Source organism: Nipponia nippon, unplaced genomic scaffold (assembly GCF_047370975.1).
Source record: "Nipponia nippon isolate SJK-2023a ecotype South Korea unplaced genomic scaffold, ASM4737097v1 scaffold_1, whole genome shotgun sequence".
Taxonomy (NCBI): Eukaryota; Metazoa; Chordata; class Aves; order Pelecaniformes; family Threskiornithidae; genus Nipponia; species Nipponia nippon.
In genome coordinates this window covers 82,585,923-82,604,109 of record NW_028262290.1, presented here as the reverse complement: position 1 = coordinate 82,604,109, position 18,187 = coordinate 82,585,923, and the positions used below count along the sequence as shown (strand labels likewise).

Here is an 18,187-nt window from a genome sequence, read left to right as displayed (position 1 = left end):
ATGTGCCATAAAATTCACAGGCAGAAGGAGAAGGAAGCAGCTTTTGATCCAGCAGCATAGTCGTGCAGCTTGCCTGGCAGGGACAGCGGGTAAGGCCTCAGGTATTGCCCCTCACGCCCCCCACGCTGGGTAGCTTCCCCACCAAGAAGGCACATGGCATCGCCCAGGGGCGGCTGGGCCAGAAAGCTTCATGAGATCACGAATTCAGTCCAACTCACAAAGCAGTTTTTTCAGCCTGTTCTCCTTGATGGCTTTTAGCATTTATATCAGGGATGATATGCTTAGCCACAAACTTGTTAGCTGAGTATAAGTTACATCACGTTTTTTACAAGCTTAAATTCCTTCATTCACCATGAGTTTGTTTTACAGAAGCAAAACCACTAGAAAATAGCGGTCGGTGTCCTGTTCCCTGTAACGGAGGAAACGTTGGCTTGCTATAAACAGCGTTTATGCTGACTGTCTATGCTGAAGGAATGACACTGGACCCATTAACATTTGTATGATGGATTCAGTCTCTACAGTGCCATTCATTTGTAGATGTGTGCAAATATAAGGTACTGGGATCTCCATCATTACTGTCTTCTCTCATGTTGCCATTTTCTAATTATTCACTTATTTAAGGTTGAAGTTAAGAGGGACCGTTAGGTTTTACAAACCTTTCTGAAGAGCTATGTGCACAAAAATCTTTATAATGAAAGATCAAACTGGTATATTTAACACTGATGTTTTAAGTGTTGTTTTTATTCAATTTAATTCAATTCAAAAGAATGGAAGAAGGATACTTACTACTCCAGCCAATGTAACACTGAAACTAGTACTGAAGCACTCAGTTGGAAGGCAGAACTATGGGGCACAGAGCAGTATAACACACTGGTGCCCACATTAGTAGAAGGAGTAGGGTAAAACACATGTGAAATTCTACAAGAGGTGGCTAAACATTCTCAGAAGGATAAAATTAGCTCCCACAGAGCTTCCTCATGAATGTGGCTATGGTGCTGCTGGGAACAGAGCTGACTCCCGCACTTCTAAAGCTACCAAATGCACGATGGACATATTCCCACTTTTATGGCTGCAATATAAATGAGCGGAAAATTGTGGATGCATAGCTGTAGATCTGATGGATTAGGAATGGTCCAACTGTTCTCTACTTCCAGATAAAATCAGAAAATAAATTTACTTGCAGTTGGTTTCTCAAAAATCCCATCAATAGTCCTTTCTTTTACCGTACTGTCTCAGGACATGGTAGAAGACACTTCTCAGGGACTATCGGTAGGTAGGAAGTACCCGATGAGTTACTGCATGAAAAGATAATATGATAGCTGGGCTCGCCTCACAAAATACAGCTTTGCACAAGTGCACTTACCTCACTGTCCTGACAAACTGTCTCACGTTTGGCTAACAGTCCTAATTTCCCCTCCCACAAGCAAGTGGTACCACTTTCCTGCAGCCAAATGGCTGACACGATACACATAAATACAAAAAACCTGTACAAAATGAAGCTCAGTTTTGTAGCCATCTCATAAGTACACTAAGTGCGAAAACTACATATATTCATAAATTATGCTGAGCAGCTATCTACAGGATAAGACATTTCATAAGAAGTGCTAAGTTCCTGTTTACAATATAAAGGATTTCTTAAACCAGCACCAGTGTAGCAATTTGGTATATGCAACATGTTTTGATTGCTGCTTTACTGATGTAATTCTATCAAGGAGTACAACCTGTAGTCTCAACGACCTGTTTTGTAGTGGGAATCAGGAGTTACAGATGAAAGAGTCAAGCTAAAATATCCTTTATCTTTTGAAGCAAACTATGAGTGACTCTTACATTAACAAAAAAAAGAACTCCTTTGAAGAGATCATAAATATGTATTAGGAATTAAAATGTAGTCCCCTTGATTAAAACTGACGGAAATCCCCCCAACTCCCCCCAGTCAGCATTAAACGAACATTAAGAAACACTTGAAAGTATGAACTCAAGTTTCCAGTCCAATGTAGCAGTTTTATCACAACAACCTACTCACTATTTTTAATACTCAAATCAAAAGACAACATTAAAGTAAGAATTTAGTGAGCCTTCTGCAGCTGTCTTGCAGTGCCAGGATCACAATATCCCTTGAGAGGTCTGGCTCCTGCCCAAGGTACAGAAGTGTCAGATGCTCCGAGGCATCCCTTTACTCGCCATACCACTTTACTCACACCTGAGTTTTACACATCAATCTCCATTCAGATGTAAACAAAAGTATTGCATCATAAACCATAAGGGTTATGGCTTGCTTTTATGGGAATTGAAACAACTTAAAAAGACAAAAACAAGGAAGCTTAAGATTTGAGTCAGTCTTCATTTACACAGAATACATACAGATGTAAGATGTAGATGGTCATTAGAGGTCACAGTCTGAGTTAACTCACTTCTGATTTCCCACACTGGAACCCAGTGCCAGTTCAGACATACAGTGATCTTTGGGCAGATTTAGCCCTTTGGCACTGAGGTAATTCACTTACTAGATTTTAAACCAAAAGGGATTTTACTGGAAGATTTCACAATTGGTTTTAACCTGCAAAAGTTTGTGCAATTTTTTTTTTAAATTCCATAATGTGATGTTTCCATGTTCTAGTCATAAGATGGATGGTCTTAAAAATATGGGTTTAGATGAAAACCATGCTTAGAGGAGTAACATTAAAAACCATTAAAATCTTGAAATGAAGGTGTATTTAGGTGATACAGCTAAGCCAAATTAAATAGCTTGCTGTTTCAAGTGGGATGGGCCCACTGCCCACTCCCCTTCCCTTGCACATGGTCTGGCTCTTAGCTGAGCCCTGGGCAAGGTGATTCAGCTCACTGAGCTGGGAGAAAAGGAGCCCAACCAGAAAGAAACAAAGCAAACAGGGGAGAGCATGCAGCCAGCCCACCCTAAGGAGCTGCCGACGCAGTTCAGCTGTCCCACCTGCACCCTTGAGGTGGAAGTATCTAACACCATAGATGGGATTAGTTCTCAAATAAGGAAAAAATCCCACACATTGTAATGTAAATTTAAAAATTTCGTGCTATGTAATTTGCCTCTAACGTAAAGTAGCGGGACCAGCTCTGTGGTTGAGATTTGTGCCAGGCACTTAATTGGCAGTTGGGGACCTGAACATCTTCCTGGAAATTCCTACAAATAAAATACTGCAAAATGGCAGAAGGGGTAGATATTTAAGTTATGAATCCAAACAAAGACACTGGCTTTATACCAGATCTACATGGCAAAAAGGTGTCCAGTCTCCCAAAAGATTGGTATTTATGGAATTTTTATATGAGCTTTCGCAGTCAGACAGGCAAAATATTAGCCACAGGTTTAAACCCTTTGCTTAAAGAGAGTCACTTTATCTATAAAAGAGCATGTTTCAACTCTTCTCTGTCCAGTTCAGACCTGAATCTCAGCTTTCAACACCTCGGTGAGTGCTCTGACCACGGATGTTCTCTTGCCAATTGGTAGTTTATGTAGCATGGAGTAGCCAGCTCCATCAGTAGTGGCTGAGACTGACCCAACCAAAACTGGACAATAGTCTGCTGAATATGTTACTCGCTTGTTTTATAGGAGACAAGTCTAATACCCCAGCTGGAATCAGCAAGAGCAAAAATTTGAATCTTGGTGGTCCATATGGGTTTCTTGTGCATTAAATGATTAGCTAGCTCAAAGTGGGTAAAAGTCTGTCCTTTTTTTTCAGCTAGAAATAAAATCCTGCAGGATTATTCCTACAGAATTTGAGCTGCAAGAACTCAAACATTTTCCAGCAGAAAACATTTCATTGAAAGCTTCACAGCCAGCTCCATTGTCATGGCCAAATCTCAAACCTTTTTATGACAATCTTGTAAAAAAAGTAAAAGGAAATAAAAATTATACAGTCAAAAGTACTCTTCACTTGCCTAGAAAATGCTGATAGGATTTTATTTAAACTTTCCTCCTATCAGTATTACACTTCCCATTTGGTGAAAAAATTGCAAAGGATGTGGTGCTACACAGGAAGCTACAAAATCTATTCAAATATATTCAAATTTCAGATAATTCACATTATAGTTTTTGCAACAAGTTTTCTTATTGCTGCACATCCTCAGGGTGCTTCACCAATAGGCATGTCATATATGCCTTTCTTTAATTAACACTCATTAGTCCACAGGCTTTGTATGCTATTGCATGCTTTAGGTCTTAAACCTCAAAACTCTATGAATTGTACTCTTTATTAAGTGGCTAGTTACCTTATGGTAGAAAATGGAAATGTTTTTACTATCCTAGTGTTGCAGATAGTAGTCTTGAAAGCATACTCTAATCCTGAAATACCAGCTTGAGGGTTGATTTTGAAGTTCGTGTTTATTTTCATTGGCCTGTCTCTTAAGTAGAAAAGGTTTTTGTAGAAGCAGACTAATTATGCCAGCCATATCTGGTTTACACGTCAGATATTTCTCTCTGACAAAGCAACCCAGCTCTGGAGTTTAAACATCGACATGCACATAATACTTGAAGATAAAAACTATTTTCTAGGGCATATCAACCCTTGAATGAAGATCCAGCATGGTCTTTTTTAGCACTTCATCTTGCTTACCTATCGCTTGTACTGCGGCGCTCCATAAGGCAGCTGATGAAACAGGCTTGGTTGAATCACTCGTGAACAGTTTTTACTGAAACCAGATTCACCACCAAAACGCAGCTGAAGCCAGCTCCGATGCAGGATGTTGACTCAAACCCAGGATAAGCAGTGAAAGCCCCACAAGCACCCTAACCCACCATCTTCATTCAATAGCTCCCACGCAGAGATCTACTGCAGAGAAGAGGCCACTGCCTGTGTATACGCTAGTATACACTCCCTATCTACCCTAGTATATACTACTGCATAGTAGTATGCGCTTGCATAGCCTCATATATCTAGGACACACTCCCTTCCCTCACTGCTGTAATCACTAGGTCTGCTGTTTCTCATGTACAGGCCCATGTACTGGGAAAAAATTCTCTGCTCTACAGACTATCCTGCAGCCCTTTGTGCCAGTTTATATGAGCTTATTAATATTAATAAGACCTAATGCCAGGGATTTTGTCTCTGACCAAAATAATCCTAACCTAAGGCATATCTTTTACTGACCTATCTACTCAACATGAAAACCGCACTGCTGCACACACTTACCTTCTACAGATTAAAAAGACAATCCTTCTTCCTCTTCAGGCAGTAGGAAACTCGCCTTCAACATTGATACTATCCACATTAACCTACCGTTGGTTTCTCAAAGGAACCAAGGAGAAAGAAAAGCAAAGAGATGACAGAACACCGAGATTTAATGTTTTGGTAAATGCTTACGTACTACGATTGCAAACACAAGCACTGTTATATCACATAAGAGCATCAGACCCAATCAGTGCTGCCCACCCAACCATCCAAATTACTGTGGAATTCTAGTGGCTCACAGCTCTGACTTTATTAGTACAACTCAATTAGATTCAAAGTAAATACTCACTGATCAGCAACACAAATAAAAGCTGAATCAAGCCCACAGCTCTAGTTCTGCTCCTAAACATGCCTCCCTCATTGAAAAGTTCACTTTAGAAAATGCCAACACACTGTTGTGCACGGCTCGAAATCCATACGTCGCTGAATAATCTAACAATTAGCAGCTAAATGAAGGTGAGCATTTCCCCATCTCTAATAACACCAAGATACGGGCAGCTAGCCAAGAATCTGGTTCATTAAACAGAAATATACGTACAAATCCTGCAAGTGCTTCTTAAGCACACAACACTATTTCCAGTAAGCACATATGGAAACTAAATAAATCTCAGGTTGCCCTCAGGTACTAAAAGGTTCATTGATTTCAAACACGTAGTCCAAAGTAGCCGCAGCATGGATAGTCCCTGGTATTGAACCAGGAACTTCAACGGCAGCTGCCCACCTGCAAGCAAAAAATAGATTGCACAAAGATATTTGTTCAGCTAAACATCAAGTCTATTCAAAACCATTTATGAATACACACCAAGGATTTCTTTAGAAATGAGCCTAATTTATATCAGGCTTAACCTTCAAAGCTATTGTTATTATGCCATTAAGTTTGACCAACCATGTGTTGAAAACGTGTGTATAGCCTTTGTTATGCAGTTAGATTCCCCACTCATCTGTGGAACAACCCAGCAAACGTCTCTGCAGCCTGTAGATTAAATAACAAAAGACATCCTAGTGTAGTATCAATCATAATTACGCAGCTGTCCTCAGATGCAATCGCGAAATTTCATCCTGGGCTTACAGAGTAAAATTTTCAAGCATACCCACATGACTACATATCACTGTCTTGAACTAAAATGTAGGAACTGAAAAGTCTTGATTATTTTTGTAAGCTTTACTCCCCTTCTTACACATCAGCCCCAATTTGAAGAATAGCCTCAAACTTACTTACGGCACGTTTCAGGAATTCTGTCAAAAGTGCTATGAGAAATGTCTGTTTAACAACCTATGCTGTTCAGCATCAATAAATGAAATCTCTTCTTGCCAGCTCCAGAAAAGCCTTATTTGTGTATTTCTTTCTAGCATATACCATGTCCATAAAGTATCTTAGTACAGGGTTTCTCTTTCGATCTCTATTTTAACAGAGCTCAGACATACTGCCAATAAATAAGAACACTTGGGAATGATTTTGCTTCAGTTGAACTAATTTCTCTGCACCCAAGAACAAGCTCACTGCAAAGGTTCCCCCTGTGCCTGATCCCACAAACCATAGGGCTGGAAGGGTCCTCAAGAGAAGTCTAGGTAGTCCCTCTTCTTGCCCCAAGGCAGAAGGAGTTACACTTGACTGATCTATCGCTGGTTATTTTCTTACCTTTTCTTAAAATAATCATTCTCTTCTTTACACTGCATAAAACCAATGTATTCATTTTTCCCTTTCAGAGGTCCTGTTTGATTACTCTTATTGTTTACGTGTGCATCCACTTGAACGGTATCTCTCTTTTATGTGGCATATGATGCATGCAAGTAATATCTGTAAATGTTCAATGCATAGCATACAAAAGGAAATTCTTAGGTGTCCATTTTAGGACAGTTAAAAGGCAATTTATTCTATTTTGGTTGCAAACGCTTAGCACAACTAGGGAGCAGACCTCCATTATTCTTGTTGTCCCTTTCTGGTCAACAAAATCTTCTTTATGGTAATTCTAATCTCATATTCTTTATGGCTACCACATACCATCTTTATTAGAAATGATTCCACAGACAAGGAATTTTTATTATGATTTATTCATTTCAAATTATTCAAATTATTTTAACTCAGGTTACTGACCATCTTCCATCTGTTACAGAGCAAAGGGCAAATATTTTCCACATACAATCTAAAGTTATGTTTATCTACTCAAACAGTGGAAATCCCATTTCTTGTGTACAACAGAGTTACTTGCTAGTCCTTAGTGGCAGAACAGAGAAAGACGCCTCCTTGTTTCCATGAAAGGCTTTAACGTGATCCTAAGTTATGAGGTCTATTGCTAACATAAAAAAATATTCCACCATGTTAATTAAGATGAACTCTCTGTATTTTTTATTTCAGAGGAAGGGAAGCTGGAAGGTATTCCTGGCTGTGACTCCATAACTTTGAAATATAGTTTCTTAGAAACCGTGAGCAGATTTAACCACAAATAGCTAAATGCGCCTAGATAAAAGAAGTTATATTTAACTATCTCCCTAGCTAATTAGATCAGGGAACCAGAATCATATGGCTAGATTAATTAAGACAAAACAGGGCATTTGTAATAATTAAGTTAGCTATTTGGTCTCCTTTCCAGTGCAGGGAGTCAATGAGCATCGTTAGCGCGGCAGCCGATGACTGGCACTTCAGACCATGTATGCCCCATGGATGCAGTCCTACCAAAGCCACTGTACTGCCAAGACAGCACAGAAGGTTCCCGTGGACAGTCTCATTTTATTTGTTTGTTTTAAGAAGAAGACCAAGCGGCCAGAGGATCTCCTTCCCTGGAGGAGTCCCTGAGGCTGCTCAGAGGAGAGAAGGTTTCCAGAGATGGCAGGGTGAGACAGGCAAGAGATACAAGCCGGGAACCTGCAGCTCAGGAACAAAACTGTAAAAATTCTGTGAGGAGCAGACCTCCCGTCAGACCCCAAAGGTTTTGGAAAGGAAGTCCGGGACCAGGGAGGACTGTGGAAATTTGCTCCAATGCAGAAAACCACTGTGTACTTGAAATCAACGTTAGTATTCGAAACGCAAGGGCTCATGGGCAGAGATCAGGCTGTGAATAAACCTTTTATCTATTATTTTGGTTCTCTCATCACAGTAAGTTTTCTCTATTTAAGGATTTCATTAACTGAAATGACTAGTTGTAATTCTAATGAAAATAACATCCTTTTTTCGTCTTCTTTGGGACCTCAATGTACAGGAGGTGATCTAAATCAATCCACTTCAGTTCTCTGGCCCCCTACTTGGGAACCCTCCACAGCGACCAAAGGCTATTTTGTGTCTTCACTCTCTAGCTACAAACTTGTACTTCAGAAAAAAAATACTTGCCATCATGAACTCATTTGACCTGAACATGGCCCTCATCTTGATGGCATTCATAATGAATTTGCACAGCAATCGTGTTGTCGTCTCCATCATTTATAGATGTTATGCTTTATTTGGACACAATGAAAATCTCAAGCAATTAGAAGTGGATCCAAAGAAGCGTTTCTCTATGAAAGAAACTCAGGCCAGTATGACTGTGACAGCTACTGGCCTTTATGCAATATGCAACCCAGCAAAGCCACAGCTTGACAGACAAGCTTTGTCTATTATAATAGCAAATGTTTCCCCTAAGAGTGTGTTTTGGACGGTTTTGCAACTCACTAATGTAGTTTAATTATGATCTTGCAGCAATTTTTTTAATGTCCTACAGGAATCAAACAAATCTAGTTCTAGATTTGGGAGCCATATTCATGCAAACAGTTGGGGTTTAGTAGCATTAGTTTTAGAGTTTAGAATTAAAGTTTTGCAATAAGTGGTTCTGTTCTCATATCTCTGTTTATTACACAGGAATGACAGCACACACTTAAGCTTATGACGCAGATCTTACTGTGTTCTGCATATCTACTAATGCACTTATTGCATGTTACTGTGTGATGAACAAGGTGTTCTCTGAAATAGGTTGACTTAGTTCACAGCTGAAAATACGGACTTCTGCAAAGGATAACCAAGGGAAATGGCAACATAACCACTGTGATAATTTAATTGAAATACAGATAAATGATCTACAGGAACGTGGCAAGGAAGGATACAGAGCCAAAACTAGATGAAAAATGAGTAAGTACTAGCTTGAAGACACTGGAAGTTTTTTTACTGTTACACATTTACAAATACGCACAGAGATAACAAGGTATATCCCAACATGTTAGAATACAGAGTATCTATCAAGAAGCGCGTTGAATGGCTTCTTTAACCAAGAGAAAATCTGCCAAAGAAAGAACTTCGGGTTTTAAGTAGAAAGGAAATAAAAGCTACTGAGATAAATATTTCTATTCTCAGACTGTAAATTTACTGTCATTGTTTCACGGCAAACTCCTGGGCAGACTTTTTCTCTGAACGACAAATCTGTCAGTGCAGAACTTCCTTCGCTCCCTATCACCTCTGTGTTTTAGATGGTGAGGCACTCGGATGTTCAGTCTCTTGCCTCACGCGGTCAAGGGCTGTGGGAGAGCATGCAAAGCCAGTTCATTTCCCTCAACACCATCCTCCATATATCAACTCCAAGTTAGAAAAGAGATTACAAGTATTTAAAGACACAATATTTATCCTGCTTCAAGCAAGGGGGATCCATTATATTTGTCATTTGTTGGCTGGTATGTTTGTTTTTCCCCATAACGCCTTGGTGACTGTGTTGTTTCAAGAGATGTTTACAAAAACACCCATAGGTGATTTGCAGTGTAGTTTGAACCCTTGGTAACAGAAGCTACCTCAGCACTGAAGGCCACTTTTAAGACATTGTACCATAGTGGATTGTCAATACAGTGTATTGTTCAGTCAGGAGTGAGACACCATGAGGAGTGCCACATTTCTCTTGCCATTACCACCAATAATTTGTTCATGAATCTGTCAGTCACCAACTCATCCACAGAAGAGTATGACAGCTGAACTTTCAGTGACCTAATAATTATTTTAGTGATTATAAAAAAATACTGCAATATTAGTTTTCCTGAGCTCTGTGGAAGCTTTTACTCAATATTACATGCATGGGAAAAGAGTACACTCGGGTGAGCTATCACATTTCAGTGCACATGGCAGCTCTTACTTAGCTTAGTTCTAAAAGTATTATTCATTAAGGCAATGTCATCAGTTCAAGGCAACTGGATGTAAAGCACGGGCCACTATGCCCAAAGCTCAGTGTTCCTCTAAATATCACCTAGGGAAACTAGCCCTGAGGAAATCATTAAAATGTACAATACTGGTGGACCATCAGATGGCCACAAGCGGCTTAAAAGGGTTCTGCTGATATCGCTGCACTGTAGGATGGTTTTCTGTAAGGTGAAGATCCCTGAGGGTAGGAAATGAGAAAAGGCAACAGCGTACAGCAACAGAGAATGGATAAATCCTTCTTACCAAAAGTCTTCCCTGCAAATGATACCAGATCCATCAGAAAAAATTATCTGCATGGACAACTTGTCACTCTCCTTGAACTCTCACATCCTACACGCAGCTTTCTAGAGGCATCAGGGTGCTCTTAGCTATGAATGCTGTAGTTATGCAGAGCACATATGGACTGCAAACAAGGAAAGAGTTTCCACATTTCCACATTTGCTTTAGTCCGCTAATTCAGGCATTTGAATTATAGGCTTGGGGGCTATCCTGAGCACTCAGGTACACTACAGAGGCCTCACTTGCTCCTAGTGAAAGCTCCTAGTGAAATGAAGTTACAAACAACCAGTACACTCTCCTCCATCTCAGGAAAAGTATGGAATGGAAGAGCCTGGAAAATCTGGCCAGATTTTCATTTTCACACTCTGGGGAGCTGTTGTCTCCCTCGCTTCACAGGGCTTGTAGATCTGAAAAGGAAAGCAATAGTCAACAGGCAGCTTTCACCCACTCTTCAGTGAGACCAGCTATTTCCAGCACGGGCCGTACATTCACTGGTGCAGAGCTTGCACGCAGGGCTGGGCGATGCTGCTGGAGGAGAACGAGCCCCACTCTCTCAGCCCATCTGGTTTGGAAACCTGTTGGTCAGAGCAGCTAGCACGTCCTCCCCATTTGCCTCAGCTTTTGTGGTGACGGCAAGAAACCCAGAAGAGCTGTTTTCACCACCTCAGAGCTCACTGAATTTGCTTCCTCCCACCAGCTCAGCACAATTAGTAGCGGAAGTCAATCATGCACTTACCAGTGCTGGCCAAAATACAAGCAACAGGAAACTCTGCGTATGAATGGGGAATGCCAAAATCATCTGAGCATCACATCTAGTGGTGAAAGGTTTCACCCTATCCTTTTCCAGACTCCTAGTTTTATACCACCTCTAGCCTGTTTTTGTTTTTGTTTTCTTTCTCCCCAAATGACATGCTTCACTGCTTTGAGGAAGGGTGCGTAGAGGAAGCTGATGTAGCAATTCTCAGGCTCCAGTCTATCTTGGACAAACAGATGTACCAAAGGGTTTCTCATGGTTTTACTCTCCCATGTTGATTACGTGTTTGCAACTGCGTTTTCACTATTTTCTACATCCTGATTTGCACTGGTGTTGTGTGCACATTTCTAAGGTAGTTAGATGAGAAAGACATGTATCAGTTCTATCAGTGTTGATCCATTCTTTGTTTTGTCTAACTTTGCTTCATTTCTTCTCTATAGTTCAGCAATCATCTTAAATTTCTCTAGCAGATGCACATCTACAGCACCCTGCTACATGACCATCTTCTACTTCATCCTAAAACTCTTAATAACGTCAAGCTGTAATTTTGAATATGAGCCCCTCCTTCACCATCCAATCACAGAAGGAAAACAGTAATTGCAGAAAATAAATTCACAAACTAAAACCAAGCTCTACCCTTTTGCAGGCGTTATGCTGTACATCCCATTGACTATTTAAGGACTACTGAGGCAGGAGATGGCCAGCAGCCCCCTGATTTTACTACTTGTACAGAAATGGCTTCCATTTGTCACGTCAAGTCATGACGGCATAGATTTCTGTCATTAAAATTAATCCCATGGGAAGCGTTGCCATTACAGTTACTAGACTTTTGCCTGGCATAAAAGGTTACACTTCAATGTTGCATTCACATCCTCTTCATGCCAACGCATCGGTACTACAACCACCATCGTGACATCATTAGCAAGCGTCCATCGACGTACTTTCATAAGTAGCAAAAGGTAGGTGGTTAAGGCCCGATCTTATTATACATTCAGTGATGTATGCTTTGTAAGGACAGCAAGTCTTTAATCAAAATGAAGCTCCTACCACCAGTCCTTCGGTTTACATTAAGCACCAAGTGCATGCTGCTCTGAATGACGGCTAGGGCAGTGTACGTAAAATTAGACCTTTTGAAAAGACATTCAAATTCCTACAGGGTAAAAAAAAAAAAAAATCCCCGGATTGGCAGATCATAATCATACGTGGCACTACTTACCAGGCTAAAATCTAAACTATTGCAACATGTGACTAAAAACCACGTGGCTTTCCCAACACTACAGCACTGGTGAGGTCCTTGGCAGCCTATACCCAACAAGTCAGATCAACTATACAGGCTACTTAATTTCTGTTCTGCAGAACACAATAGCAAACACATCAAAAGAGATTGGCCTCTGATTTATATCCTAAGACAGAAGGTTTTTATTAATAAAACTGTTTCCTCAGAGTTAAATTCCATTAACCATACTTAAGAGGGAATTACTACACATCTTGCTCCCAGGCAAAACCTGACCATTCCACATGTGTTACAAATCAGTATCTCTTTACATTTATTGGTGTGCTGAAGAAAGTCAAAGGATTTTATTTTCAGATTCTGGCAGGTCAGGAATCTTTCATGTTTGAGGAATCATGTTGCTATCAATCAGTTTCTATTTTAAAATTATGAATTTTCATATCAAATAACCAACAGCTACATTTTTATACTAACCGCGCTTCTCCATCTTGAAGTAAGAAGCTTCGCTGGCATCATGCTTTTAAGACAGCCAGCTGTGAGATATAAGATGCTGCAGAGAAGACTTTAAAGTCCTTCCCATTCTGTATGAGGTGTTTCCCCCCTTCTTCCCCCTGCATTTTTTTTAATCTTGAAAGCGTTTCCTACTAATGCATGAAACCTCTGTTGTGCTGCAGATGGTTTCTATTTTCAAGTCTCTAATGCTTTCAGGAATTTCTTTGATTTCTCTAGTTGTTACCTCATTCTTGTCATTCCTGATTGACACAGAAGAAGCAACCCAAGCCCCTCCTAAGTTTTCTTTCTTTAGTTATGAAGCTGTCCCAATGCATATGTACGGTACTTCAAAATGGCCTTCCTTTACTACCCTTGCAGGAATGAAGATAGGGCCTTGAATATTGATTGATAACTCTTCATTGTATTTGAATATCACCCAGTTTTCTTACTTGAAGAACTCAGATTTTAACTATTAAATTTACAGTACACCCAATTTACAGTGCACCCACCCTACATTTACACCTATAGACCTAAATCAAGACCTGGGATTTGCGCACAAATGTGTATGTACAAATGTAGCATCCTCTTCTTGCAGATGGAGGGAAAAAAAGAGAAATAATCTGAAAGTCTTGTTTTCAAAATTAGTGCAAAATCAACTTTCAATGGCAAGTTCCCAAATAATTAGAAGCTCAATGGTAGCTGAATGCTTGAAAATGTAGCTGCACAGAATTCCCCAAGATTTCACGGGAAGGCCTGTTTCTGCCCTGCAACCAGCTTCTGTCCCCGTCTATCCCATTGGGGCACGGGTGGATGCGGACACAAGGGAGGAATTTAGCATTGTTCAGACGGACGCTGTCCTGTACACAGGAGGCTCTGCTGAAGGACTTCATGGTTCACTGCAGGGGGCAAAGCTACCAGTAGAACATGGCACACACACAAGAAGCTTCACTTGGAAAACACAATTTATTCCCAGAGACTTAATGTGGAAAGATCAAAATATACAAATTCTTAAGGACGAGATACAGCTGTAGAGATGGTTCTGAAATGATTGACTGTGCACACTTTATAATCTCAGGGAAAGGGTATGCTCCAAAGGTACACCACTTTCTGAAACAAATCAATTTTTTATCACCAGGTTGCTTCAGTGGGTGTTGCATTTCAAATGCAAGGAAGCAGGGCGGGGCAGGGGGGCGGGGGGGGAGAAAAGAAAAAAAAAAGCACCTGATCATTGCTTCACGCAATAACTGGAACAGTAATTTTACCAGTTTTGCCTTTTAATGTTGATTTTATTTTAACTGGATATGATACGCTCAGAGGTTCATATCAACAGAAGAAACTGCTGCGTGATTGCTTTTTGGCAGCTACGTACAATTTCCCTGAATTACACAATCAGCTATTTCATACATGAAGCATACAAGAATAGACAGAGCCACCATGAGTTTCCCAACGCTTTGGGTTTACTCTGTCCACAGACCAGAGCTGGTGCTCTCCAGTGAAACTAAAACAGCCAGACAAAAAGAAAATATTCACTGCATACACTCCAGTAGGTAGGAAGGTCACAAAGCAAAGCTTCTCCCTCATACGAAGTTCTGTGAGACAATGAGCAGAGACAGCAAGTGCAAAAACCTTTGGTCATGTCCTTGCTCCTTCCTTTTCCCTCGCCCCTAAAGCTCGGAGGGTCTGCCCAAAATTCTCGGAAACACCCTGACTACGAAAGGATTGTGCGGCTCAAGGTACCTCCACTGGAGACGGCCGTAGCAGCAGATGCCGCATCCTCCCCTGGTACGGCGCTCCCACCCCACGCTCTCCCTGCTCCCGTGCTGAAGGGGGAACACCTACACGGGCAGAACACCCCCGGTGTTTGAAGCCTGGTCACTGGTCTGGGTGGTGCCTGGCAAGCACCTGGCCAGCAGAGAGGGGACGTTAAGACAGATATTAGGGCTCGGATGGCAGGGCTTCTTCAGAAGAGACCTTAATCGAAAACACTGGAAATACAAAGTAATCACCATGTGAGAGGCGCTGGGGTGTGCGTTTTCCAGCAGATGTTCATTGCCCTAGAGGGGAAGCAACAAAACCCACTGTCACCCTCTGTTGAGGAGCCCACTTGTAATATTCTTTCGTCATCTTTCACTCCGGCTTGACAAACACACCAGTTCTCTGTGGTCAGAAACTAACAGCCATTAGCTTACAAAACCACCCATTTCCAACAGGCTTCAGCGTGCTCACCCTAAAGAGAAACATATATCCTAATTTTGGACATATATCCTAATTTTGGACAACAGCATCTGCTGGGAAGGCAAAGGGGCGGAGGAGGAACGAGCACCGACGCCAGCACCGAGATGCAACAATTCGAACAAAAGAGATTTCACGATGTCGCACTAAGGCAAAAAAAACCAAAAAAACAAAAAAAACCAAAAAAAACCCTCCCTCATGGGAGATTGCTTCCCCTCGGCAGAGGGAGATGCTTCAGGAGACCGCCGGGACACGCAGAACACGCGTGTCTCCCCCTAGACGGAGCCCGGCAGCCAGCGGCGTGGCTGCTCCACCGCCGCGGCAGCTACACCGCACCCGCTTCCCCCCCTTGCCCAAAACGGCCCCACGCACGGCCCCGCCGTGCCCGCCCCGCTGCGGAGGAACCCCCCTGCGCCCGCCCGTCCGCGCCGCCCCCCGAGGGCCGGGGGCGGGGGGGCGTTGGAGCCCAGGGCGGGGGAGCTCTGCGGGCACCCGAAATCTGCTGCGGGCGGGGCGGGGGGCGGGCAGCACCTTCAAAAACGTCAGATTTTGCCTCGGCGAGGTGGGGGGTGCACGGGGGGAGGAGGGCGGGTGAGCGCCGCCGCCGCGCACGCTGCCAAATGCCAGAGCGAAGCCGGGCGGGGTGCGGGGGTGAGGGGCGCTGGCTGGGACGCCCCGCTTCGCCCCCCCGGGTGAAGCCCCGGTAAGGCCGGGGGGGGGGGGCGGGGAGGCCCGAGGGTCGCAGCGCGGCGCCTTTGTTCCGCCGCCGGCCCCATCCCCGCCCCCGCCTCCGCGCATGCGCCGGGCCGAGACAAAGGCGCGGGCAGGGGCGGGGGGGGCTTCAGCCACCCCCCAACCCCCCCCCCCTCCCTGCGGCGCCGCGCCCCCCCAGCGCCGGCCCGCGGGGCGCCCACGCGGCGTGGCGGGTGGGTGGGTGGATCCCGCGCGCTTGTTCCCCCCGCCCCCCTTCCCCCGCGTGAGGCGCCACGCCCAGCTGAGGCGCGGGGAAAGTTCCGTGCGGGAGCCGCGTCTGAAAGACGCGCGTGTGCGTGGGGAGAGGCGGGAGAGCGAGGCGGGCCGGCGGGGGCAGGAGCAGGGCTGCGGCGCGGAGAGAGGGGGACGGAAGGGGGGGACCTGTGGGGCGGGGGGCGGCACTCGATGAATATTCATGCGGAGGCGCACCGGGGCGCCGGGCGCGGCGCAGCGCCGGGGGGGGCAGCGCCGGTCCCCGCCTGCTTTGGCGGCCGGTCCGCAGCCCCTGCCCGGGCGGGACCGGGGCAGCCGAGACCTGGGCACAACGCCCCCGCCAAGAGCCGGGGTTGCAGCCGCCGCGGCCTCCGCTTCGCCGCTCCTTTCGCCGCCTCCCCGAGAACAATCGCATTGTCGCCAGCCACAATGGGCACGCGCCGCCCCGCGCCCCGCCGCCACCGCGGGCTGCGCTCCCCCGCGCGCCCGGCCCCGCCCGCCGCCCCCCGCAGCGCCGCTCCCCGCAGCGCCGCTCCCCGCGCCCGGCACCGGGGCGCCCAGAGCCCCCGAGCCCCGCCGAGCCCCCCCCGGAGGCCGCCTGGCCCCCCGGCACCTCCCTGCAGCACCGCCGCCCCCCGCCCCGCCGCCCTGCCATCTTCCTAGCGCGGTGCGTTTTCTTCTCCGAGCCATTCATTTCGTGGAGGGGCTTGGGGATCTTTTTTTTTTTTAAAAAAAAAATATTATTTTTTTTTTAAGCAGCCCCCCTTTGGAAACAAGGCACCGAAAAGAAATTGGGCATAAACCCCTGTAATTCCCACCACACCCACGCCCTCCCCCGAGAAAGCCTTGTCGGGCATTTAAATTCCACGGCACAGCCTTCCGCCCGTTTTGTGCCTCGCACCCGCTGCCAGGCGGTCCGCCTCTCGAGGAATCGAGCTCCTCGCAGCGATACTCCCAAAATGTGCCTCCCCGTCCGCTCCGCTCTCCCCGCTCTTCCCGATGGAAACGCACATCTCCTTTCCCCACATCCCAGACGACACGGGGGGGGGGGGGGCGGGGGGGGGGGGAATGATAAAAATTGCAAAGCTCTCGGGGTCTGCTATCTAAATGGCATAAGTGCGATATACCGCTCCTTACCTGTTTGTGCTTCTCCTCTCTCCCCCTCTGTGTATTTGGGTGCTGGGGTGTCACAAAGAGAGTCCCAGGTAGCCCAGAGCCCGCTCGGCTTGGTCCGAGGGCTGCGGCTCTCCCCTGCTCGCTCGCCGGGACCGGAGTGACTAGTGCCTGCTGGAGCAATGCCGCCGCTACCGCGGCTGCTGCCTCTGCATTTCTCACTCTCTCCCCCTCCCTCTTTCCCTCCCTCCCCCCTCCTCTGTGACAGTCTGTGGGCAGTTCAAAAGCCACACGCACTTATTTATTTATTTCTCGGGCTCGCGGGCGGGAGATGCGCTGCGCCACGTCCGCGCTTAGGGAGCGCACGGACCCACGGTTTTATAAATCTCCAGCCTCGGACGCTGCGGGAGGGCTTGCTCGGAGGTCCGCAAACGCACCTTGCAACCTTACCCCCCCCCCCCCAAAAAAAAATAAAAAGAATCTCAGGGAGGATGCCGGCGAGGAGGGGCCGGGGAGCGGGAAGGGAGAAGCCAGCCTTCCCGCCCCAAGGAGAGCGGGCGCGGCGCGGGGCCGCACGCCGAGGTGCGCAGCGCTCCGCCGCCCTCCGCACCCGCGCCGCGGCGTGGGCGGCCGTGCCGGCCGTGCCCCGTGGGGCGGCGGCGGCCGCGGCCGCGGCCCCGGTGGAGCTGGGAAGCGGCGCGGCGGAGGGAGCGGGCAAGGCGGGCCGCCTGCCTAGACGGGCGGCCCTTTGGGGGAGCGGGGGAGCCCGCGACCCC

The 18,187-nt window shown here is 45.5% G+C and overlaps 1 protein-coding gene across 2 annotated transcripts in view; it reads right to left on the bottom strand.

The window, feature by feature from the left end:
- BASP1 (brain abundant membrane attached signal protein 1) overlaps positions 1–17,635 on the bottom strand; it is a 53,002-nt gene extending 35,367 nt beyond the window's left edge. Inside the window, exon 1 of one of the 2 annotated variants that reach the window (XM_087736935.1) lies at positions 17,436–17,635. The gene's annotated coding sequence lies outside the window, so the exon portion shown is untranslated. Of the gene's footprint in view, positions 1–11,359; positions 11,382–17,435 lie in introns of those variants that run through there. The other variant, XM_087736929.1, reaches the window with a different exon arrangement.
- Positions 17,636–18,187: the final 552 nt, after the last annotated feature.